This window comes from Tupaia chinensis, unplaced genomic scaffold, assembly GCF_000334495.1.
Source record: "Tupaia chinensis unplaced genomic scaffold, TupChi_1.0 Scaffold000346_1, whole genome shotgun sequence".
Classification (NCBI taxonomy): Eukaryota; Metazoa; Chordata; class Mammalia; order Scandentia; family Tupaiidae; genus Tupaia; species Tupaia belangeri.
Window position 1 is genome coordinate 1,627,291 of NW_006159840.1, and position 26,399 is coordinate 1,653,689.

Sequence of the window (26,399 nt, forward strand, 5' to 3'; positions counted from 1 at the left end):
GGGGATGGTCACGCCGCAATCCCTTCTCCTCCATTCTCCTCTCGGGATCTTGGGCACGCACGCACACGCGCCCGGCGTGAGTTTTAAGCCACCGGGTCCGGGACGCGAACCGCGGTCGACTACGTGGGAATCCAGCGACATAGCCATTACGCTAACTGCTGGTTCCCCCAGATCAATTCTTTACGGAAGTGAAAAGAAGGGTCCGAGCTGACTTAGTGGCTTTCTTAACAGCCGAGGTTTAGCGACGTTGTGAAATAAACTTTTCCAAGTTGATTCTACAGTTAGGCCTAGAGAGAGAGAAAAAACAGTTGAGAACCTCCAAAATTCAGTTTAAGAGGAAAACGTGTCCTTCTTTCTCCATCCCACCACTGTCCACCAACCTTCCCGTCATGTTTTCTTTCTAATTTCAGCACAGCCTGTCCCCTTTCATAGAATATTTTTCAAGACATGTCCAGAGAAGAAAGGTGAGTGAACTCAACAGTATAATGTTTACAGGGCAAAGAAGAAACCGTTCACTGTGAAGGGTGTAAAGATCAGAAAAAAAGAAACAAAATTGCCATTATTTGCAGACGACATGCTTATATAAATTAAATTCCAAAAGAATCTATAAGAATTTGTTAGATCTGATAATGAGTTAATTTGGCAGGGTCAACATGCTCGCATCAATGGTGTGGTGGAATGGACTTTGCGAAGCTGCTCACGGCCACATCTCCCACCCACGTACTCCTTCCAGGATGCCCCTTACTGTCCCTCTCAAGAGATGGGGTCCTTCCCTTCTCTTGACTTGGGGTGGCTCATTACTGACCATAGACAATGGGATGGGATAGACTCCCGAGACTGTCAGAAATGGCAAAGCTACCCTCTCCGGGGTCTTTGAAAATTCTTGCGCTTACAAGGTTGTCCTCGGTGTTCTCCCTCTCAGCAGTGCACCCACAACGCACAAGGTCACATGTAGGGGTCCTGGGAAGGGGCTCGGCAAGCCTGTGACTCAGTCTGGCCCAAGAGACTCCCAGATGGCCCCAAGCCACACCAGTGTCCCCACAGTTGGAGTCCTCGCCTGAGGCCGAGACATCTTGGGCAGACCTACAGACCCAGCAGAATGGCTGCTGTTCAGCAAGGTAGGAGAGTGTGCTGGGGTAACACGCACCAATACTGAGCCATTCGAAAAACGCAACTGTTAAAATGCGAAGATCTACAATAGCATCAAATATATGAGACACCCAAGGATGAATCTAATAAAAGACGTAAAAGAATTCTACACAGAAAACTATAACCTTCTAAGGGGAGTTAAAGAAGACTTAAATCCATAGAGGGATGTACTCGGACACACGTTCAAATACCCACGTGCAGACGTACTTTTTCCCAAACTGGCCTGGCAGTTTGAAGCCATCTCTTCACTCGTCCAACGCAGGGCTGACTCTAACGCTGGCCCAGGGTAAAGGCAGGCAGAGCCAACGGGAAGGCCAACACCTCCCGCAGGTCCCAGGAGCCGTGGGTGCGTCTATAAGCTGCATTGATTAAAATGGTGTGAGAATAGAACATGGACCAATGAAACAGACCAGAACGTCCAGCAATAGAGCTGTGTGCTGACGGACGCTTGCTTTATGATGGGGGTGGCACAGAAGGGGAGTGGGGGAAGAAGGGCCAGGGAGAGGAAAGCCGTGCTGAGTCATTTCCTAGCCACACAGGGACAAATACGCATTCCTTTTCCATGTCGGGCTCAGAAAACAATACCCCTAAGTGGAAGCAGAGCTGCTCTCTGCCCTTCTCCTGCAGGCTGGGACTTTCACTCATACCCTAAGTCCCTCCAGGTTCACAGAATCCAGACCTGCTTTTCCCTCCTGGCCAGCCACAAAGCCTGAAACCACTGCTCTAACTGCCCCCTGCCCCCCCTCTTTCCTCTCCAGGCCATGAAGATGTCCCCTGACCCCCGCCCTGTCTGAACCAGGCCGTAGGGCCCTCACTGCAGACGCCTGTCCTGCACCTCGGGGAAGGTGTGCTGCACAGACGCCACCAGTCCCTGCTCGCCCTCCTCACTTGGCCCAGGTCCACTAGCACCCACTCTTCACCCACTCACATTTTTACATGGTGGCTCCTGCATCATTGAACCGGAGCATAAAGTCGGGTCACTTCTCCTATATCTGCAGGTGTTCAGTCTGAAGGCTCCATTAAAGAAATGGGGTGCCCCTTCCCTCATTAGCCTGCCCACGGCCAGTGATGCTCAGAACCCTCCTGGGGGAGGGACTTTCCTCCCCCAGAGTGTACGGCTCACAGAAGTGGTACAGGTGCAGTGCAGACGAAATCCGGAAGACAAAACAGTGAGGTGTCTGGATGATGAAATAGGAAAATATCTTCCTAACTCTGGAGGAGAGGAAAAATGACTTAAACAGGATTTTGAAACGCATTAACCATAAAGGAAAAGACTGCGAAGCTGGATTACCTTAAAATTAAGTTTTTGTGTCTCAAAAGATACCATTACGAGAGTCAAAAGGCAAGCCACAGAGTGCAAGAAGATATTAGTAGCACGCATGACTGCCAAAACCCCTCGGTGGGATGTATTAAAACACTCTTCAGGGGCCAGCAGGTGGCGTGGTGGCTAAGGGTGCTGGACTCCCATGTGGTCAACCTCAGTTCAAGTCCTGGACCTGGTGGCTTGCTTTCTCACTTTCTCTCTCTCTCTCCCGTCTCTCTCTCTCACTCTGTCCTTCTCAGGTCAAATGAAAATAAATAAATAAATGAATAAATTAAAATAAAATAATCTTTTTTTTTTTGGAGAGATTTTCACTGTAGGGCGCGTGCGCTCGCCCGACAGACAGAGAGAGAGACATAGAGACAGAAAGCGAGAAATCACCCCCCAGGGGGGATGGTCACGCCGCAATCCCTTCTCCTCCATTCTCCTCTCGGGATCTTGGGCACGCACGCACACGTGCCCGGCGTGAGTTTTTTAAGCCACCGGGTCCGGGACACGAACCGCGGTCGACTACGTGGGAGTCCAGCGACATAGCCACTACGCTAACTGCTGGTTCCCAAAATAAAATAATCTTTAAACAAAACAACAACACTCTTTAGATAAGTGAGAAAAAGTCAAATCCATAGAAAATGCAGAAAAGTTCGAACAGGTACTTTACTAACGAGACTGTCTGAGTCACCGACAGCATTTGGAAGGATGCCAAGCTTGCTGGAACACCACCCACCAGGACGGGTAACAAACAGGATGAAATATGCCAGCTGTGCTGAGACAGTGAAGCAATCAGAGCTCACACCCCTGGAGGGGGTGCGGTGACGCAACCTCTCCAGAAAGGTATGTGAGTGTTCTGATGAAGGCAAAGATACGCAGGCCCCGCGATCCAGCTCTTCCACCCTGAGGCATGTGCCCAGGGGACGGTGGGCTTGGGAGCACCAGAGCACAGAGAGGAGCTCCATGGCAGCGCCAGGTCTAAGAGCAGGCGCCTGCAGACCACGGGGTCTCACCAGCAGTAGAAGAAATGGCGGATTCTGCTATCACATCCTACTGGGCAAAGGAAGGGAATGGAACTCAGCTAAAGGCAACTGTGTGAAAATGTCGCAAATACAATTTTGACCCCAAAAAGCTAGACACCAAAGCCTGTTTCTCTATATCATTGATAAGTTAGAACTTGGGGAAAGCAAGTCGGGGGTGACAAATTAAGATGTGTTAGACATCTGTGTGGTTACCTTGGAGCTGCAGCTGGGTGAGGGACGGCAAGGGGAGGGATGAGACGGGGACCTATGCGGCGCTGTTAGTAGTCAGAATGTGAATGAAACCACTTTAGGGAAACTCAGCGATATATATACACCTCTAATTTGTGCTCTTTTCTGTATTTGTATTGTTTTAATAAAGAAGCAAAATGGGGGCCAGCAGGTGGCATGGTGGTTAAAGGGTTGGACTCCCACATGGCTGAGCATGGTTCGAGTCCTGGGGGCAGCTTGAAAAATCACACTGGACTTGTGTGCATGCGTGTCCAAAATCCCAAGAAGAGAATGGAGAAGGGACCGTGGCATGGACATCCTCCTGAGGGGTGGTTTCTCACTTTTCCTCTCTCTGTTTCTCTCTGTCTTCCTCCAGGGATCCCATGCATCTTATGGCAAAAAATCTAAAGTAAATGAAATAAAACGTTTTTTTTTTAAACATTTGCCCCAATTTGTTATACAAGGGAAAGGTCTAGCTCTCCCCTCCAAAACAACAGCTGATAGGTTCTCCCAGTCCAATACTTGTTTTACAGTAAGCTTCTCTTTTCTCAGAATACCCAGAAATGAAATTGATTCTACCTCAGGTTTATGAAAAAGCTTAAGGAAGAATATCATAGGTGAGCCTCACCTGATGTGATTGGGCTGAGCTGTAAGAGTTTGCATTTGCGGAGAGATTCTTTGCTCTTCACAGGGGTCTGTTTTGATTCCTTTCTTCATTATAGAGACATAACCTTCCAGTTTAATATTCTTTATAGCAATAAAAAAATATCATACTTCTACTACTTAATATCAACCCTTGAGAAACAGGCTTCATAAATATTGCCAAGAATTAGTCGCATAATTCAACTGGAGTCTAGGAAGTTCTGTCCCGCGTGAACATAACCTGTGAAAAGTACGGGCCAGAGGGTGGCTTTCTGATTACAGGCTGTTCTCTGCTATCCTGCAGGAGAAGTGGAGGACCTTACAGAGCAGACATTTCCCCAGAAACTCCCTCCTGACTTCTAAACCTCCTCAGCAGTAAGTAACAGTCATTAAAGCCAAGCCAAGCCACGGAGTAACAAGAGAAACATGAGTTTAACTTTTCTCGGGAAGTTGTCACATGGTTTTCTTAGAAGCCAGGAGATGATGTGGTCGGAGGCACAAATGAGTAAATTCTACAGATACAGCTCAGGGACAAGAGTTAATAATGATGTATTGTGCATTTGGGATTTGCCCGGTGATCTCCAGGGTTCTCGCATGCGTGCTGTGTGGTGATGGACATGTGACTCCACTTGGTTGTTTCACAATGTATACATATAGCAAACTGTCACATTGTATATCTCCACTATGAACAGTTTCACGGTTTCATCAAGTATGCCTTGATAAAGCTGAAAAATAGAACACTAGAACTGCTGGCAGCCACTGTCTGCTTAAATCCCAAGTGAGAACAGCCAGACAGCATTACAGACTCAGCATATTCGGGCACACTCCCAAGGGCAGGACATGTGTCCACCTGTGTCTCCTGACACCTCAACAAAGCACCCCTGTTTATACAAGAGGGACACTGAGGCTCAAAGGGGCCGGACGCCTCCTGCACAGGGAAGGAGAGCGGGACCTCAGTGGGCCCATTACACTGTAAGGCCTGTTTCCCAGCCAGCACGACCTCTGCCCTGTACTACACGGTCACCAGGCACGGTGGCCCTGATCCTGGGGCTGGTGTCCAGGGCTGGCCTCAGCACGGCTCCTTGTACCCGTTCTGTTGGATACGTAGGCCACTTCTGCGAGCCACCCCGATGCTGTCACCTCTGAAACACCATATTCCCGGGTGCTCTAGGATTCAAATGACAGTTTTAACTTCCCTGTGAAGTAACTACGGCTAGCCACGTCACACCGATTGTAGCCTCAATGGCACGAGTCATTTTGATGCAGTCTGCGGGTGTCCCGAGGCTTCCCAGGCATCACTGCCTCTGCTACGTGTGGAAGGCATGACGCCCAGAGCGGACAGCCCTTCGCAGCCCAGGAAGTTAATGATCGGCCCTGTGCTGTCTCTGTGCAGGTCAGGGTGACTGCGGGAGGGGGCACCCACCTGGAGGCGGGGGTCGCTTCTCACATGCATTTACCCTGTACTTTACCGCGAGGGCTGAGGCGTCGCGGGTAGGAGGCACGCAGGTGCTTCAAGCCCTGCCGATGGCTCTTCGGCCAGTGCCCCAGAAGGACTGAGCTGAGGGACCCTGTGTTTCCTGCCATCTGCCCAGTCTGCCCAGCCTACTATGGTATGAAGCAGGCCCTCTTCCAGGTCCCTGAGATTCTGCAGGGAACCACACATTTCTGGCTCTGTGGAAACGTCTACAGCAAAGATAATGACAATAAATAAACGATAATAAATACAACACACAGTAGGCCGGCTGCTGGTATTCATGGGAGGTGATGCGGGGCGGGTGTGCAGAGGCTGGGGCGAGTCAGCTGGGATGTGAAAAGGGTGGGCATGGAGCCCCCTGAGGTCAGGTGTGAGCATGGATGCGTGGGATGCGGGAGCAACGCCAGGCACAGCCCTGAGGGGAGGGTGCTCCTGGACGAGGAAGGACACAGGACCAGCCATGTGGCAGGAGGGGGCAAGGCCGGGGGCCGGGGGCGGGGGGTGGATCTGGGGGAAGGAAAACTAGAGAGGAGGCAGGTGGTTTTGTAGGATGGATTGAGGACCATCGGCCCTAGCTGGGCAATATGGGAGCTGCTGCAGAGCAGAGAATGAAAAGCAGTAGTCCGTAGCTCGTGCGGAGGACCACCTGTCTGTATGTGGAGCCAGCTCTGCGCTGGGTGTGGGCACGGCAGGGCCAGGAACAGGGGCAGCTGCAGTGGCCCAGCTGGAGGGCGCTGGTACATACGGGTGGGAAGGGGCTTCCTGACAGATGAGACGTGGGGCCGGAGGAGACAGGGAGGCCAAGGCGCTGGGCTGAGCAGATGGGGAAGGATGACCTGCGAGCAGACGACGAGGGTTTGGACAAAGGCAGCTGGAGGCTGAGGGGCCTACGAATCGTCAGGCAGCAACGCGGCATACTCAGAGGTCTGAAGCTCAGATAAACAACTCTGGAGGAGTCGGCCTGCAGGTGCCATTTAAAGCCACGAAACTGGGTGAGGTCCTCCTGAGGGTGGCGGATGAAACCCAGCGTGCTCAAGTCATTCTGAATTCAGATAAATAACGAGTAGTTTTTAGCATGTGTATGCTTCATGCAAATCTACCTGTTAACCAAGGAAATATTTGGGTCCATGGCCACACAATTGTCTGTTTATCTGAAATGAAACTGAAGTGGGAATTCTATACATTTTTTTCCTTTTCTTTAAATGACAAGGTGTTGTCATTTGCACAGGTTGGGCTTGAACTCATGATCCCCAACCTCAGCTGGCTGGGGTAACAGGAGCATGCCACCATGCCAGGCTAGGGTCTGTTTTTATTGCTAAGCCTGGTGATGCCACATTGGGAGTGAGGGTGGTGAGCGAGGAGGTCTGAGGGCCGAGCCCTGGGCCCTGCAGCAGTAAGAGGCTGGGAAGCGGGAAGGGGCAGTCTGAGAGAGCGTGCGGTGGCCCCGGCAGAACAGAGCGTCCCGGGGGGCAGTGGTCAGTGGGGTCCTGTATGGGGGGACTGAAGTCAGCATCACATTTGGTGATGGCGAAGCTGCTGGTGGCACTGACGGGACAGTTGCTTCCCCAGGGCATGGCTCGCTGCTGTGCTGCGCGTGGGTCCAGTGTCTCCTACGACAGGTGCCGGAATGCCCTGAGTTACTTCGTCCACGCTCAACTGATCCAAGGGTTTGAGAAGACTTTCATCTCTGCGCTCGTAGCAGAATCTTTCTACCTCGAAGCTGCCCTGGGGGGACGTACGAGAGTTTTCCAGTCCACGACCAGAGTAGGGCGACAGTCAGTAAGGACGACGGGTGCAGGGCTGGGTAGAGGAGTGGTCACAGGTGCTGCGGGAAGCAGGACAGCGGGCTGCCATGACGCGCTCCGGTGTCCGGGCACAGCGCGCCTCCTGTGGAGGTCGCGGGAGACGCAGGAAGTCAAGGCCAGCAGGAACCCCAAGTACTCAGGACCCCGTGCAGCTGCCATGGCCACCTGCCACAGCACATGCTCAGCCACGGCCCAGAGCTCAGGTTTCAAGCACATCTCTCTGGGTGAAGGAAGCACTATGGCACCAAGTGAAATTTTTTTTTTTTTTTTTTTTTTAGCTAATTGGCTATAGGTTGCGTGCGCACACTGGAGAGAGACAGAGAGAGATAAAGTGAGAAATCACCCCCCAGGGAGGACGGCTACACCACAATCCCTTCTCCTCCATTATTCTCTTGGGATTTTGGGCATGCACGTACTTGCACGTACGTCTGGTGTGAGTTTCAAGCTACCAGGTCCAGGACTCGAACCAGTTGGCCATGTAGGAGTCCAGCACCTTAACCATTATGCCATCTGCTGTCCCCAGAATCCTTTACATCTTTTGAATATGCTGTTACCTTTAAGTTTCTTAATTGCAAGAAAATTAGCCTTGCTTGCCTTGAAAAACATGAGGTAGAGGCACCATCCCACACCCCCTAAGCAGGGGACATCTGAGAGGGTGTCTTCCTTGGGGAGTCACAGAGCACAACGAGTGAGTCCAGTGCTCCTAAAAATTCAGATGCAAAGACTAACACTTGGGGCCAGCAGGTGGCATGCCTTTTGAGGTGCTAGACTCCCACGTGACCCACTGCAGTTGGAGTCCCAGACCTAGCGGCTTGCTCTCTCTCTGGTGAGGGCATGTGCCATATGGCAAAAATTTTAAAAATAATAAACAAATAAATAATTCATTTAAAAAACTCTCTTCTTTTTCCTTATTAAAAATTCAATTAATAGGGGAAATAAGAAAGGTCACCCCAAATCTGTCATTCAGAAAGCTAGCATCTGGAAGAAAAGGGACAGGAAGGACGGAATGATGCACATTCAAAGGACGGGGCTCCAGCGTCCGGCCAAGGCCTGCCGTGTGTGCAACGAGTGGGCAGAGGAGTGGGGTGGGGAGGGGAGGAGACACGCCTTTGGCAGTGCAGGCCCTCCCAGTCCTGGACTCTGCCTGGTTCCGAAGTTCCAGGCCACACCTGTGCAGACAGGTTTCTGCTGGCATAGCAACTTTTTGTTTGTTTTTGTTTTGTTTGTTGGGATTTTTGCTACAGGGCGCATGTGCTCACTGGACAGAGAGACACAGGGAGCCGGAAATGAGAAGTCACCTCCCAGGGAGGATGACCACACCCAATCCCTTCGATTCCATTCTCCTTTCGGGATCTTGGGCACACATACACAAGCGCCCGGTGTGAGTTTAAAGCCACTGGGTCTGAGACTTGAAGGAGGGCGACTATGTGGGTCCAGCAATGTAACCATTATGTCATCTGCTAGTCCCAAAGTTGTTTTATTTATTTATTTTATTTTTTGTTGCTTTGTTTTTTTTTTTTTTTTTTTTTTCAGGAGACAAAACAAAATGGAAAATTTTGAAGGATACTTAAAACAAATAAACGTGTCTTTAGCTGAGACAAGGATCAGAGAGCTAGTCTTTAAGCCTCTTCCTTTTAAATGTGACAGCACCACGGGCCGAACTGACTTTAACACAGACAGATTACCGGTGTTCGGAAACCGCCGACTTCTCAGGAAAGAGATGCTACCTGCTGTAAGTGCCCACTTTTGTCTTCTTGGATAATCCTATTTCTGAAAGAAAACTGAAGTTAGAATGCCACATCACCTTGAATGCTATTCCATGCACTAACATAATACAGTATGCACTTTCAGACCGTGGGCTCCCCACCCTGAAAATGCCACCCAAGCAGGTGTGCGGGTTCCCATCAGCACCACGTGGGCTGAGAGGTGCTGCTGGAATCCTTTCCCCCATATCCGAACCTTGCATCTTTTAAACAATAATGGATTTCAAAATCGAACAACTCCGAGACATTTCTACATTAGAGTGCATACTTGCCTGTTTACTTAATTAAAATATTCCCAACATAATTTCACCTTTTTCTGGTTGACTCACCGTGAATCATTCTGAATCAAAACCATAGAAGCTGAGCACAAAAGACACGTAGGGCCCAGCTGGCTCCAGCTCCTCACTATCCAGACACACGGACAGAGGCCGCCAGGCGGTGGAGGGTGGAGGCGGGCTGCTGGTCTGCGGAGAGCTGGTCTAGGCACCACGCTTCCTTCTGGGCCCAGGTTCAGAGCATCACCCCGGCCTGTGGGTGAGTGATGTCTTAGCATACTCTGAGTGTGGCAAAGGCAGGGTCATAGAGTGCTGGACTCCCACATGACCCGTAGCCATTACGCTAACTGCTGGTCCCAACTTTCCACCTCTTTTAAGAACCTATTTCCTATTTCCAGTGATGGTAATGGGGCTCCCTGGCCTTGAGGAGGGCAGGCCGGCGGGCACGAAGGAAGGGTGGAGAGCCTGGGGCTGGGGCCTGGGGGCTGGAGACGCGGCGAAGAGGCCAAACGTGGGGCTCTTCACAGTGACCTGGTTCCAAGTTCCGAGTCCTCCGAGAGCCCGTTCCCATCAGACACAGAATGTATCTCGTGCCCGGTCGGTTTTAATTGGTCCCCCGCACCCAGGCGGCCCATATGTTTTCACTGTGTTGTCACTGAAGGGGCGAGGCTCAGGACTAGAAAGGGGTTCGAACCGGCGAAGAGGCCAAACGTGGGGCTCTTCACAGTGACCTGGTTCCAAGTTCCGAGTCCTCCGAGAGCCCGTTCCCATCAGACACAGAATGTATCTCGTGCCCGGTCGGTTTTAATTGGTCCCCCGCACCCAGGCGGCCCATATGTTTTCACTGTGTTGTCACTGAAGGGGCGAGGCTCAGGACTAGAAAGGGGTTCGAACCACTGGTGACAACTGCCAGTCCAGGAAGCCCAGATGCGGTCTGACTTCCCACTGTCTCTTCCATCCGCCGACCCCTGGTCTCCCCTGCAGACCCTGCTCCACAGCCCGTGGCAAAAGCCTTCCCTGTCCTCCTGCAGGACCCCAGAAGTAGTCGCTGGGGCTGGGGCTGCCCTGTCAGTCACTGCCTTCGTGGGAATGGTGAGGAGTCAGTCCCTGGGGATGCATGACCGAACCCCTCAGACACTCCTCGGTCCTTATATCTGAGAAGTGGGACTGGAGCGATTGTTCAGGACCTTTGAACCCACCTCATAGCCTCAGTCAGTAGCCACGAAGTCTGAGAGGAGAAGGATGAAAGAAATAATCAAAACCCTTTCTGAAATAATTCGGTAGCTTTGAGCTTATACGTTGCGAATGTCTAAATCATGAAGGAGCATGTAATTGCCTTAAAGCCAGCAGCTTTGCGTATGAAGTGGGGGGAGAAAAGAGAAAGGGGATTTGTTTCTCACTTGCTATGATTACGCCCCATCAGCGTTCTGTTCCAGCTACCTGGTTACACGACACTTTTGTGCACGTGGGCTCCCGAAGGCATGGCTCCCGGAGACGTCCCCTCAGCGAAAGGTGTGAGGATGCAGAGAGCGGAGGGAGTTGGAGCTCTCCTAGATCCCAGGGCTGGCTCGGGCAGGCTCCTGACCATTCTCGGATGTTCTATGACTCTGTTTTCCTCTTGGATCCCATCCTCTTCCCTCTGGGTTTGTTTCCTGTGTCTTCCTTACAGGGACACTGGGCTGTGTTTTCCCAGAGCTTGCTTCTCTGTCCGGCTCCACAGGACCCAGCCGGCAGTTTTCTGGCACTGGGGAGCCCAGAGGCCGTTACCTGCCACTCTGGCAGGAGGGCCATGGATGCCAAGAGAGGCACGTGTCCTGCCCGAGGCGAGCACTGGCCCATGGCCTGTTGGAAGCTAGGCTGGATAGCTCTACGTGAAAGACATTCCCAAACAGTTCTCCCAGGAGCTCAGAACTACTGTCTGAGGACTCCCAAGAGCAGTCGCACTTTAAGAATGAGACAGGACAGAGTGGATGGAGGAGGGTGAAGCCAGAAAGTCCACTGGTCACCTAACGGGAGTGACCACGAGAGGGGAGGGCTGTGCCCGGCTCCACCGTAGAGGCAGAAACGGGAACACAGCCCATGAGAGAGACAGTAACCGGGCAGCACGCTGCAGCTACGACCAAGTCCAGGCAGGTGGCTTTAGTCAAGGATATCCGTGCCTGTTGTGCTCTGGGTCCACGCTGAGCTGATGAGACACGGGGCTAGTCGGAAGTCCAGGCAGGCGGCTTTAGTCAAGAATATCCGTGCCTGTTGTGTTCCGGGTCCACGCTGAGCTGATGAGACACGGGGCTGAGCGAAGCACAGAAGTCTGCAAGTCAACCCAGGCCTCCCAGATGGTGGCGCCCGTGCCGTCTGCCTCTAGTCCGATGAGGTGGCATTCCTAGTGGCTGGGAGCAGTCAGGAGCTTGGCAAACTTGATCAAAAGTAAAACATAAAACACATTGCAATTCCTGTAACCGTGTACCGTACACCTGAAAGGCACCCACGGGGGCCAGATGGCGGCTCAGAGGTAAAATGCAAAGGTCTGCATAGCTGGCCCATATGGGGAGGCTCTGGGTTTGTGTCCGGGGTCCTCCTTGAGGTGCCCCTGGTCCAGGGCTGGCTGAGGTGGGGGTGGATCGTGGTGTGGAGACTCTGAGCATGCAGGTTTCTGTCTCTGTCTCGCTCATGGAAGAAATAAATAAGCTTAAAAGGTGGAACAGTGTCCAGGCCCCCTACTATGTTAAAGTGCTGAGAACATAAACAAGTTATCATGGAAAAGAAGGCAGGGAAGGGAGGGCACAGCCCTGCAGGAGCCCACACGCCACGGCGGAGGAGGCACAGAGGCCGCAGCGGTGACTGGGCACAGAGGCTCCGGAGGGACCCCAGCACGGATGCTGGCCTAGGGCACACCGTCGGACACGGGCGCCTCCCCACTGTGAGAGGAAGAGTCCCTCTCATGTCCCACCCCTAACAGCTCCGGCAGAGCCCTGGGTAGGGTCCTGCTGTGAAGGCGTCCAGAGTGTGTAGCCAGCCATGCACAGGTGCCTGCTCACAGGCCTCTCAGCCCCTCTCGGCCCCTCTCAGCCGAGCAGCTTGACGAGCGTAGCCCACGTGTGGCTGCAGGATGATAAAAAAAAAGCTACACTGCCAAAGACAGCCACGGCCACTCCGCTAGATCTTAGTAGAAAGCGCGGGAGTTCTGTCTCTCTCCTCACTCCGACAGCGTGTTATTTCCAGTCCAACATTTCCCAGGCCCTTCTCAAACCCGTGCATCCCAAGTTCTCACAAAAAGATGTCCACAGCTCTCAGTGCGCGAGCTCCTCGGGCGTCGGAGCAGCGGTCCGACGTGTTGTACTCGACTTCGCCCCTCAGTGCTCTTGTCTTCTGGACTTGCATCAGGAACTCCAAACTAGGCAGAACTTTCTTTTCATTATTTTTGCCTCCTTTTTTTCCTGACCAGTTTGGAATGGAAGGTTAGAGGGGGGATTTTTGCACCTTTCCTGAGCTCCCAGCACCGCCCTGCCATGCCTAGAACCTTTGCACTCTTCCCAGTGCTCCCATCACACAGAGATGGAGGCCTCTCTGTCTCACGAGGACAACTGGTAGACCCCATTCCTGTGTCTAGGAACAAGCAGGGCCCTAAACCCGGTCTCTAGCAGTAGCCCGACCATCACTTGTCCATGGAGGGGCCACTTTCTTCAGAAAGCCACATTCCAAGCACACGTGATGAGTCACTGCTGTCTGTGCAGTTGCCTGGAGGTGGTCGGGCTGCCCCCGCAGGGCTGCATAGGTGGCAAGTTCTGTGTGTTTTGCAAACCGCAAATTCTCTTCACTGTGTCTCCTTTTTCTCCATGAATCTTTTGAACAGTTCCTCCTGGGCTAAATCCACAGCATTTCCTCCTGCACACTGGTTCTTCAAGTAAACGGGGAGGGCACACAAAAATATGCAAGTAGTTCTTTCTTGTCATAGAAGCGAGTCATTCCTACAGAGTAAAATAAAAGACATTGATGACAACAATATGAGTGTCTATTGTGTAGGTAGCAGGGTTTAGTTATTCTATAAACCACATTACTCTATCCATTATTCTTATACCCACTTCTTAGAAGAAGTGACAGAGGGGCTGTAAGGTGGTGTGGTGGTTAAGGCACTGGACTCCCACGTGGTCGACTGTGATTCAAGTCCCAGACCTGGTGGCTTGCTTTCTCACTTTCTCTCTGGTGAGTGCATGTGTCCTACAGCAAATTTAATAATAATAATAATAATCACAATTAAATAATTACTTTTTAAAAAGTAATAGAACATTGGTGAAAGCAATCACAAACTCTGATAATAAAATGGCTGCCAATAAAATTGAAAAAACTGAATTACACAAAAACCGTGGCTCTCAAGCACCTTGTACCCGATGGTGTACGTTTGCGGTAAACTGTGCACAACCTCCTGTGTGCCGTAAACGCTCTCTCCGTTACTTACCAGGGGCCTATACATTTGCAGTAAGCTGTGCACAACCTCCTGTGTGCCATAAACGCTCTCTCCGTTACTTACCAGGGGCCTTCACAAAGCTCATGGGAAGTGCATATTATGAAAAACGTGGATTTCAAGACTTTTTGCACCACAATAAATTCATAGTTTAATTTTATTTTTCCATGAACTTCGTGAAGTCCTCTTATATAATACCCAACACAATGTAAAACAAATGCTACGTGAATAGGTGTTACACAGCTTTGGTTTTAGTTTGTTTTTGTTGTTGTTGTATTGTGATTATTTTTTTCCTAGCATTTTTGATTTGCGTGTGGCTGAACCGGCAGAGGTGGAGCCTGCAGATACAGTGGCAGCTTCACTGGCTGCCATTTCAGTATCAAAGCTGATGGTAGTTCTCACTAACGCTTTATCATCGTGCTGGGGGGGGAGTGGGTGCACTTACATGAAAAGAGCATTGTCTTATTCCAACGCTGAGGCAGGACACAGACTTGGTCAGGATCAGGGAGGGGGCACTGCTGGCAAGATCAACGTCCTTATGAAACGTTGTCTTGAATCCCAGCTCACATAGTCACCAGCGTCTTCCAAAAATACCACATTTTAAAAACCCAAATAGTTGTTATAGGGTACATGTGCTCACTAGAGAGAGAAATACATAGAGAAAATGAGAAAGCAACCCCCAGGGGGAAGGCCATGCTGCAATCCCTTCTCCTCCATTCTCCTTGCAGGATTTTGGGCATGTGTGCACACGTGCTCAGCATGTTTTCCAAGTTGCTGGGTCTGGGACTTGAACCATGCAGTCAGCCATCTGAGATACAGCACCTTAACCAGCACACCACCGATTAGCCCTGACACCACCCCCTTTTATTTTTTTTAGTGCCCCTAGGGGAATTCAGGATGTTTGAGTCTGACATATTTTTTACAACTTGAATTAAAGCCAACTGACAACTTGATTAATCGCAGAGGTAAGTAACCCCTGTAAGATAACTTCTCGAATGCACTAATCGAGTAATACACTCGACTTGAGGCTAAAGATGCAGGCGAAAAACATCTGTGCTTTGACAATCCACTTCTGAACAAGCTCAGCACAGATCTGGGGGTAGGAGCCCAGACCTCAGAGTCCTGGGAAGCAGGGCAGCACATGTCCTAGCTAGGCAACCTGGACTCAGTCTCTTCAAAGAGGATCTGCTTCTTCCTGGGTCAGATTTAAATGAATTCCCCCGAAGGCCGAAACAGAAAAGCAAAACGGGCGCATGTGTAAGAAACTCTCAGCGCAGCGCCTGGCCCGGCCCATGAGTGCTGAGGAGGTGGTCGGCATTAGGGCTAGGCTCTCTAACCAGCTCTTGTTGCCATTGTTTTAGACACACTCAAAGATAAGCTTAGATTTCTCTTTTAAAAAGAAATACAAAAGGTGTTGCCCCTTAGCCTACTGGTTAAGGGAGTAGGATCCCACGTGGCCAGACTGTTCTCCAGGGCAGTTCAAATTCTGGCCCTGGTAGCTTAAAAAGCACAACAGGCATGTGTGGGTGCATGCCCCGATCCCAAAGGACGGAGAAATGGAGTAGAGGTGATTGCACTGTGCCCACACCCCCTTGGGGGTGCTTTCTCTCTGTCTCTGTCTCTGTCTCTGTCTGGCTAGCACACATGCCTTTAACAATTTAAAATGAACAAAAAATACACAGGGAGAAGCCTCAATGCTTCTTTCCACAAACAGAACGAAGATGTGCTTATTTAGTGTCCAGTTATGGCCACGTGCCCGCTAACGGCGTCTCTGTCACTGATGGGCCACTCGTACCATGCTGGTCCCATAAGACTATAATGGGCTTGGAAAACTCCTAGTGCCGAGTGACGTCATAGCCGTCCAAACATTAAAGAGAGACACATCACTCACGGGCTTGGGGTGGTGCCGGGTAAATAAACTACTGCACCCGGGCACACAGGTGCAGGTCCTCTGGGGTGCTCCAGAGGAGGTGTTGCCATGGGAGATGACAGCCCGCTGACGACCCTCCAGAGGGACAAGGCGTGGAGGTGGGATGCAGCGAGATTGATGGCCCCGACCCTGTGTAGGCCTGGGCCAACGTGTGTGTCTGTGTCTCAGGTTTTAACAAAAAAATAAAACTTCAAAACGTAAACATATTAAAAGTTTAAAAAATTAAAAATGGGAAAAGGTTTACAAATAAGGTCAAACTGTACACTGCACTGATTTTATGTCAAGTCAAAACGATGGCACATCTCATAGTTACGGACGTCCTTGAGAGGCTCTTACAGCGCCGTGTTATGCGAGTGCTCCCTCCGTTTGCGAAGTCATCTTTATTTATTTTTAAGAATTATTTTATTAAACTTTATTTATTTATTTATTTTTATCTTGACCAGAGAGCAACAGAGCAAGAGTGAGAGAGTGAGAGAGAGAGAGAGGGAAAGTGAGAAAGCAAGCCACCAGGTCCAGGACTTGAACTGTAGTCAGTCATGTGGGAGTCCAGCATCCCTAACCACCACGCCATCTGCCGGCTACTAAGTCATCTTTTTTAAAGCAGAAAATTCTAGAATGTTTCACCTTTGACTTTGGATTCTGTGGATTCAGCTCTCAGACCCGCAACCTGGGCTCCGTGTTACTTGGGCTAAGGCTGCCTTAGTCTCATTTTGGCATCCTCAGGCCAGCAGAGCACCGAGCTGACAGTCACAAAGCAGCCGAGTTCAGGAAACAAGAAAGCTGAAAGAAACAGAGAAGGAAATGAGAAAGAAAGGGGACAGAACTTTACCTTTGCATCAGCTGTTCTAGCAGGCTGTTAGAGCAAATATAAAAACAGTCTATGTGAAGGATTTTGCTTTTTTTCATGATTCGAGAGGGCGAAGTTGAAAGGAACAGTACAGACACAAGCTCACGTGGCGGTGAACTTGGGAGCCCAGTGTGCCTCTTCCAGTGAGGTAGAGGGTGACACTGTCCCCCCAGAAACAGGACAACCTTGCAGCATCACTGTGGTGCCTTATACCTGAAGTTCCTAGTTCAAAGATGATTATAAAAAGTAACGCACTGATAATGGTGCCCTAGAAAATTTCTTAGAAAAGACTACCAGGAAACTGATACAATGTTTCTCAATAAACCCATTGTGTTCAATTTTTCTTTTAGGGATGAAACAAATCATTGTTTCCTCAGGTCCAGCACTTGCTGAAGTCGCTGATTGTGTTTCAGGGCTGCATTGTATAAAATGTTCCAACTGGATACACCGCAGAAAGGGAGGCTCCCAGCTCCAGTCTCCAGCTCCCGCCAGCTCCCGCAAGCACCGGCCCAGTGGGGCAGGCTGGATGGCCCGCCCCAGGGATCTTTGCTACTGTCTTTCCTTCTCATGCTTCTTAGCCAAGTGCAAATAGGCACACGAGGTAAAACTCCACGGTAATACCCGTCTCCTGGTTCTCGAACAAAATCCAGTAAGTCAAGTTCTGCTCTATTCAAAGGAAACCCAGGATTGACTTCAGTAAACTGAGGCTTCATTTCGACATCCGAAATGGAGTGGAAGGCATGGCTGGTTTAGAAGGGTACTGATGACAGCAGGAAATGACATTCTGTAGGCATCTACCAAGTGTGTAAAAGGAGAAGTGCTCGTAAATAATACACACCATGGACGGCTTGCTTTGTGGCGATGCTGTAGGATGAAAGGTCACGCGGGTGAATTTTGCATTGGAGACATCATTTTGTACCTGGCAGAGTGATGTGGTCTATAGAAATATAAAAGAGCTGACAGCACGGTTTAAATTAGGCAAGTTCTCCTCACAGCCTGTCCCTAATTTGCAGAGAATCTTCATGACAAGTAGAAACTTTCTAGCTGAGCTGGGAAACTGAAAACTCTTGGGGGGAAAACAAAATGCCAGGTTTGGTTATTTTGCTTTTGGGAACTTGAGCTTTTATTTTAAGTGAAGTCAAGTATTCTTGGAGGGTATAGGAAGTACTCCTGGAGTATCTGAGTACAGTCCCTATGTGTCCATGGAAGGCAGCGTGTGGAGTTCAAGGCCTCACTGAATCGCTGTAATTGCATGTTTTGCTCCCGGCGGAGGATGTCTCTACGGTGGCCAAAAGGGCAGCTTACAATTCACTACCAGAATAACCTGGGGCTGGCTCCGGAAACGGACCTGGCCCATTACCTCACCTTCGGCCATGTGTGGCCATGTCCTCACACGGCCTCACTAAGACCACCCCAGTACACGGTCGCAAATGAGGCTGGGCTGAAGGCTTCTGTTGGCCTCTCTCTTCTAAGTGACAACTTTGATGTTTGCCTATACACATGGGTCATCCTTGTTATAAAAAATTTCAAGAAATATAGAAACGTACTAAAAAGAAAAAATCAGCTTAAAAGCCAGCATTGCATTTGGTAAACGTCACCCTAGCCGTCAATCTGGGCCGAGCATGGAGACAGAAGGGTGGGTGGGCGGTGCATATGGATAACGGCTTTTTAGTAAGAGGCCAATTGCACTCTACACGCTCTCTTACCACGTTCAATATAAATCTGTATTCCATAGCCAGGTAGAAGAAAATGGAGTGAAACGGATGGACTGCTCAACGTGAGCCAGTGTATTTTCAGATGTACTACTTCCCAAGACTTGCCTCTCATGTTAAGTAATTACAACAATCATTAAAAGGTCAAGAGTATAATCTTTTAGCTGCATTTTCCTATTTTAGACAATCCGGAATGGCCCTGCTCTGAAAAACTGGGCGACAAGGACCCCTACGTACCTTCCAACCTCTGTTCCTCAGTCTCCTGATTTTCCCCACATGTGCTATAAATGTGATTCCCCCAGGACTTGTTCGCTTTTACTTATTACCCCTTTGAATTGCTCTAAGGGGAATCCACCTTCACCACTCGTTCTTCAGTCCTGGCTTCTGCCCGATTACTTACGTCATGTATTCAAGTACAATCCGATGATTAATTGGGGCAGAGAACATTTATTCTAAAATATTGTGTTGCAAAAAATTAGACATGCACTTCCAAGCTTGAATAAATAGGTTAAGATAAAAGATCTGCTTTAGTCATTTCTTTACAGTTTTAAGGTAACATCTAAAATTATTACTTCAAAGAGTTTATTTATAGGAGATGATTTACTGGTAGAACAAAAAACTACCCAAAACCTTTCTGGGCCTTCTTTCTTAGCTGACCTGAACCTACACTGTCGGAGGTCCTACAGCCCGCTGGGTTCAACCTGGGGCAATGGGCCAAGCTGGGCTTTGCCTCCGTGCTCATGGCACTGGCCGCGAAGCAGCAGTCCCACAGCCGTCCGGGAGGAACCTGAGGTGCACCCCAGACTTCCCCTTTACTTGCCTGTCACAGTTCACTGGTACCAACTTCCATGGCTTTTTAAAAAAAGACACTTGAACTTTTTATTTTGGATAATTTTAGATGTTCAGAAAAGTTATGAAGATGTAAAGTGAAACCCTGTGTGTCTTTTCAGCTTCCCTGAATTTCAACATCTCAAATGACAGTGGCACAAGTATTTAAACTAAGAAACTAACACTGGTGGGGCCAGCAGATGGCATAGTGGTTACATCGCTGGACTCCCACATGACATACTGCGGTTCGAGTCCCAACCTGGTGGCTTGAAAATCACACCAGGCGTGTGTGCGTGCATGCCCAAGACCCCAGGAGGAGAATGGAGGAGGGATTGTGTTGTGGCATCTCCTCTGGGGGGCGTGATTTCTCACTCTCCCTCTCACTGTATCTGACTCTGTCTCTCTCTGGTGAGCACACTCATCCTATGGCAAAGACCTCTAAAAAAGAAAGAAATGAGCATCGGTGCTGTTTTATGAACTGGCCTGCAGACTGGAGTGTATCCGTTTCCCACTCTCATCCCATTTCTGCCCAGGCCCACCCTGGTGTTGATTTCAGGGCCCACACACTGAATTCTGCTTTGTCATGACTGCCACCACCTGAGTCCCGGCTTTGGTTTTGTCTAAAATTGAAAAATGTGGCTAAAAATTATAGTCCTCTATTCCAGAGAGTGCTCCTAAAAAGGCGTTTCTCTGGTCACTCTTTCAGCCATTCCCTACAGAATAATCTTCCTCACGTGCAGCCGAGATGGGGCCCCTTCCCCTCGTACCGTCTCAGTGCCTTCCCTCACCCACGAGGCAAAGTTGCAACTTCCAGCACAGCTCGATCTGGGTCAGCTCCCTCTGCTTCTCCCCCTCACTGCCTGGACTTCTCTCAGTCCCGGCCCCCACAGGAAGTGGAGGAGACCCTCTTGGGCCCACTCCCCCATTCCTTTTAGTCTGCCCCATGGCGTTTCCCGGATCCTTCCCCATGCCCAGCCTTGATCTAGTACAGCTTCCACTGGGACACGTGTCAACTGCTTTGTAATGATGTGTCAGCCTCGTCTACGACTCTGAGAACGGTGAGATTCTTGTCTTACTGTTGTTGCCCTGAACCCAGCGTCTTCAGAACTCAGTAGTGATTTGTTGAACAGATAAGCTTGAAAAGGAGTGCTTCTCTCTTCATGGGACTCCATATTCGGGTCTGGAGCGAGTTTTGCAGCGCTGTGGCCCGCTCGGCCCACCCGGCCAAGGCCCGCTCCGGCTGGTGCCGTAATGGTGACATCTCAGTGGGACACGGCCTCCCAGTCCTTTGTATCGATGGCTGCTTTGGTTCAGCAAAAGCAGAGCCGGGTAATTTAGCCACAGCCCTACGGCTTGCAGAGCCCGAGCCATTACTCTCCAGCCCTTTCCAGAAGGTTTCTCACCGGGAGGGGATCACGTTTCCGGTCATCACTCATCTACGTGAGCTGGGGCTGCGGTGAGGGCATTTTCAGATCGGCGCGGTGCCCGTGCGTGGCCGGGGCCACCTACACTACCGTCGTCAGTCCCCTGACACTTTCTACCCTTTCTGTCACAATTAAGCAGTCGAATAAGCATGACGAGCAACTTAGACATTTTCCCGTACAGAGGAGGTAGGTCTGGGGGCCCTGAAACCCGGGTTCTGCTGTTGTAACTCGTGAACCTCGGTGAATCCGCAGTGGACAGCACTCTTCTACTGGGCTGAATGAGGAGCTCAGCGTCCTCCGACTCGATCGGACCATGCTGCTCACGGGGCGTGTGGGCGGTTACTAACTGCCAGGCACCGCGAGGGCCTTCTCGATGTTTGGAGAGCCACATGACACGAGCTCCGCCCGAAGTTCCACGTGGCGTTGAAGGCACTTCTCGCGTCTGAGTTCCCCTACGTGCTTTACTCCCGGTGCTCAGAGCGCTTGTCGCAGGCTCAAGTATGGCTCATATTTATGTTTTCATAACTGTTACTGATCAGTCAAGTAACTTCAGGAGAACCCTTCCTCCGAGGGAGAAAACGAAACTCCTGGGAGACTCTGTGTCCCCCTCTTTGGAGAAGAGGCCGTTCGTATTTGCTGGATTAACTACGAGACCCCTTTTAGCGAACACTGCTTGAGCTACCAAGAAAAAAGGAGTGAAAAACCAAAACAAACAAACCAGCCAAACAACTAGGAATGGAGTACTTCACTTACAGCGCTAAGCAGGGAAGGGAAGAGAGTGGAATAAGTGACTTTATTTGCACCCAGGCTGGGAGCAACAGGCCGTTTTTCTAAATAATAGTGCATGCCCTGGCACCTGGCACGAGTGACTACTTCCAGGGGTGGGCTCCCCTAAGGGTTCAGTCACTGCAGAGAGCCGAGGTGGGTGGCCAGTGCGGGGCAGGGGCCAGTGAGCTGGGGACTGCTGGTCACCATGATCTAATCACCTGTTAAACCAACAAAGACAGCAGTGGGCTGCCTGGAGAGGGAGGCAGGCGAAAACAGAGAATCAGTAAAATGCATGAGTGCCATGAAGGGGGACAGAGAGCGTTGGGTGTATCCTGGGAGGCTTTTGGGAGGAGGTAACACAGAGGAAAGCCTCCTGAGGCAGGAGCAGGCCAGGATGCAGGAAAAGCACGCCTCACTGAGAGTCAGCTGGGAACTCACTGCAGAAACTTGGGCCAGAGGAAATGGTGACTCAGCCGTAGGGAACACGCAGAGCTCGTGCAAATGATGACATCTGAGCACCTTCAGGAGATATGGGCCTGGGGGTCAAGCCAGGTGCTAAAGGAGAGGGTATTTCAGAATTCAGGGGTTGTCGAGTGGGCCTCTTGGGAGGATCAAGGGCTTGCTATGGCCTAGTTGCTCCTGTTCTTAGCGGAACAGATTCCTCGGGGAAGCGTCGGCATTGATGATGTCAGCCTCCTGATTAGTATGGCTGGAAAGGGGACGTGGGGACACCCTCACAGGCTGGCTGCTCTCAGGTCACCAACCACAGGCATGGGCTGTGCTGAGTTCCAGGAGGCTGTGAGAGCAGGTCGCTGCCTGGGATCTGGCTACTCATGGCAGAGGGACCAACTCGTCCTGCTTTGCCCAAGCCTGTCTTAATTTTAAGACCGAAAGACCCAGGGCTCGTGTAGTAGTGGTTAAGGCACTGGACTCCCACATGGCCGACTGTGGCTCGAGTCCTGGACCTGGCTGCTTGAAACTCATGCTGGATGCATGTGTGTACATGTGCAAAATCCCAAGAGGAAAATGGCGGAGAAGGGATTGCAGTATGGCCATTCCCACTGGAGGGTGATTTTCCACTTTCTGTCTCTCTGGCAAGTGCATATGCCCCATAGCACACCTCTCTCAAAAACAAAAACTGAAAGACCCATGTGCCGAGACCCCTCTCAGTCCTGAGCAAAGCAGGGAGGTTGGTCACCCTGCTATGAGTCTGCTAGGAGCTCACGACAAACTCAGAAATGTCGTTTCATTCCCAGAAGTTCAATTCATTTCTCCCTCCTGTTTCCAAAATAATTTGGCAAAATTCCTTTGAAAGAAACAGTAAAATGCCTTTACTATGCATCACCATCATTTCGGTAAAGTTCAGGTAATCTAAAAACAAAATCATTGACTGGAAAATTTCCACTACTGAGCAGCATGCAATATGGGCACCTACAACTGTTACGGGAAATATCAGAAAAAGTGACATTTCCACACTGCCGAAAACACGGGGAGCAGAGATGGTCAAAATTCACACGCAATTGTATCCCTAGAGCAAGCTGCATTTTAATGAACATCTTTCTTGGTCCACTCCAGCTGTAACAAAGCATCATACCCTCATGGCTGTGGCGAGCAGCCAATCTGAAAACGTGATGAAAACATGTGGCCCGTAGGCACATGAGAAGCGTCTACATATGAAAGCAGCACCTGCCTGTTGTCAATGGTTGTCTTCCTGTCGTTGATACCCAGGACCCCGATACTGCTCAGTATCAGGCTAACAGAAGTCACATGCGTTTGTCACATTGTCTCCCACAAAGATCAGAGAAGTTATACGGCGCCAGTCATTTTCACTTCTTCAGATGATTTACATCCCAAAACAATTGGCTTTGCACTCAGATTTCTCCCCCCATATTCTCTTTGTGTTCTACTTCTTTCTTCCCCATTCCTTTTGCATCCCATTTTCCTCTTCCCCCATTTTCTGCGCTTTAAAAGAATAAACCCTGAGACTGGCTCTGGTCGCAACTTCTCCATCAGAGAAGCTGTGCCCTCCCGCTCCTCGCTTTTCTATACGTGTGTGTCTTTGTGTGTTTGTTACTGCGTCTATTTCTAATCCACAGCCTTCCCCACTCAGAGGAACGTGTTCATACCGAGATGGTCCCGGCAATACACAACAGAACTTCAGAGGAACGTGTTCATACCAAGATGGTCCCGGCAATACACAACAGAACTTCACTGCTCACGGTCCTGCAGGCTGGAAGTCCAAGATGCAGGTGTTGGCAGATTCCAGGTCTGCTGAGGGCTACTCTCTGGGTCACAGATGGAGACTTCCATGTTCTCACATGGTGAATGAGACAAAGGGGTCGCCCAGGCCTCCTTCTTCGGGCACTAATCCCACTCATGCGGCCTCTGCCCATGACCTCACCACCACCCAGTGTTCTACCTCCTAATGTTCTACCACCTTGGGGGTAGGATTTCAACCTAAAAATTTTGGAGAGAATACAAACATTCAGATTATAGCATTCTTCAGTCACTGTTTCTTAGAATTATGTATGTGTGTGTGTGTGTGTGTATTTTTTGGGCAATTATTTAAAAGTATACATGATTTTGATAAATGTCTTTTCATTTATATTGCAAACATTTAAAAAATAATTATTTAATTTATTATTATTTTTAATTTATCAGAGAAAGACACACTCACACACAGACACACACACACACACAGAGAGAGAGAGAGAGGGAGAGAGTGAGACAGTAAGCTGCCAGGTCCAGGACTCCAACCGTGGTCAGCCATGTGGGAGTCCAGCACCTTAACCACCACACCACCTACTGGCCTCTATTGTAAACAGTTTTACATGTTGTACAATAGTTTACATATTGAAACCTTTTTTTTCTTTTTAAAAATTTACAAGAGGATGTGTGTGTTCACCAGAAACAGAGAGAGGAAAAGTAAGGAAGTACTTCCCTCATGGGTAATGGTCACACCATACTCCCTTTTCTTCCATTTCTCCCTCCAGTTGGAATTTGGGGCATGTACACATATCCACCTGGAGTGTTTCTGAAGCTACCTGGTCCAGGACTCAAACCATGCAGTAGGACATGTGGGATTTAGCCACCTTAAACACCATGCCACCAGCTGGCCCCATATTCAAGCTTTTAAATGACCACATCAAAAACACACTTTTAAATTAGTTATGGAAATGTAAAAGAAATACTTATGAATTAGCATATAATAGGCCAAAATGCAGTCCTAAGAAAAAGTCTATCACATAGGAAGATGCACAAGCATCTGTGTGCCCGACAGGGCAGAGATGAGAAATACGTGGTTACAGGGCTGCACAATGCGAGAACTCGACACACTGCATGGGTCAGGGAACAGAGGGAAGGCCCCCATGCAACCAGGGCCGTCAGAGAGCAATTGCTGCAGGGACTCACTAAGCTGAAACCCTAGGGCTGGCCAAAGTGGGGCAGAAGGTTGAGAAGGTGACTACTGGGTCAGGCAGTGACACGGCAGTCACACAGCTGAGCCCGCATGGGAGAGGGCCAGGCTCTGCCTCCCAGAACCTCCCCGAGAATGCTGGGTGCAGGCATGCATGCCTGTAATCCGGGCCAGTTGAGACAGGAGCCTCAGTGTGAAGACCCTGTGGAGGGGCTCTCTCTCTCTCTCTTTCTCTCCTGGAGGAAATAAATAAATAAATTAGAAAAGAATAACAAAGAAAAGGAAAAAAAATGATTCAAAGCAGATAGACAAGCCCCTGTGAAGATCAGGAGGTAAGCATCTCATTTAAATGCAAATTACAAATTGACATTTTCGTCCCCTCTTGATTCAGTGACAAACCATTCTTTCAGCCTGCACAGCTGAGGATGAGATCAGGCAGCATGGGTCCCTCTAGCCAGTGCCACCGTCTGTGTGGTCCAGCAAACCTTCCAGGGCACTCTCTGCTGTTTTTGCACGGTTCTTCGAACCACAGCAACAGTTCTTAAATACTAGGTGCTACACAGTTTAGTCATAGGGTTTCCTGAAGACAGGCTCCATGATACGTGGAAGCAGAATTTCTTCAAAAACTGAATACTCTCCTCACCATCGGCATGGCGTAATAAGGGGATATGGCTGCGGAACACACACTCTTCCCAAACAGTGGTTTCACCCCGTGTGCTTTTCACATAAGCACCTCACATCTGTGCTTACTGATCGCCATTCATAACATTAACTCTTTAATTTACACCCTGGGAACTGTCTGGGGAGCACACACAGCTAGAAAACACAGCTGGAAACTTACCTTTAGTGGACAACTTCGGGAACGTCGTGGATGATAATCCGAGATGTTTAAATCCAACACGAATTGTCACCTGCCTCTAACATGAAATGCTACACCTATCAATGTAGATTCACAGTTTCACCTGGCATCACAATTAGGGTGCATCGATTGTGTTTTTTACCAGCTTATCCCACGGTCTCCATTGACTTGTTCATTAGCGATAGCTAACAGGACTGACCGCGGCCGACCGTGCTGGAGAAGGCGGCGAGGACACCGTGCTGGAACCACACGGGAGGCTCTGGTTGGACTCTTGATCCAACCTAAAGGTCGGGGCAGTGCCAAACAACTGGGAGGCTGAGGCAGGAGGAGGATCCAGACACAGCAGCCTCAGTCTTTATAAAGGAGGGGCCAGTAGGCGGTGTGGTGTTTATGGTACTAGGCTCCCGCATGGCTGACCATAGTTCAAGTTCTGGACCTGGCGGCTTGAAACTCACTCACATTGGCTGTGTGTGCATGCATGCTCAAAATC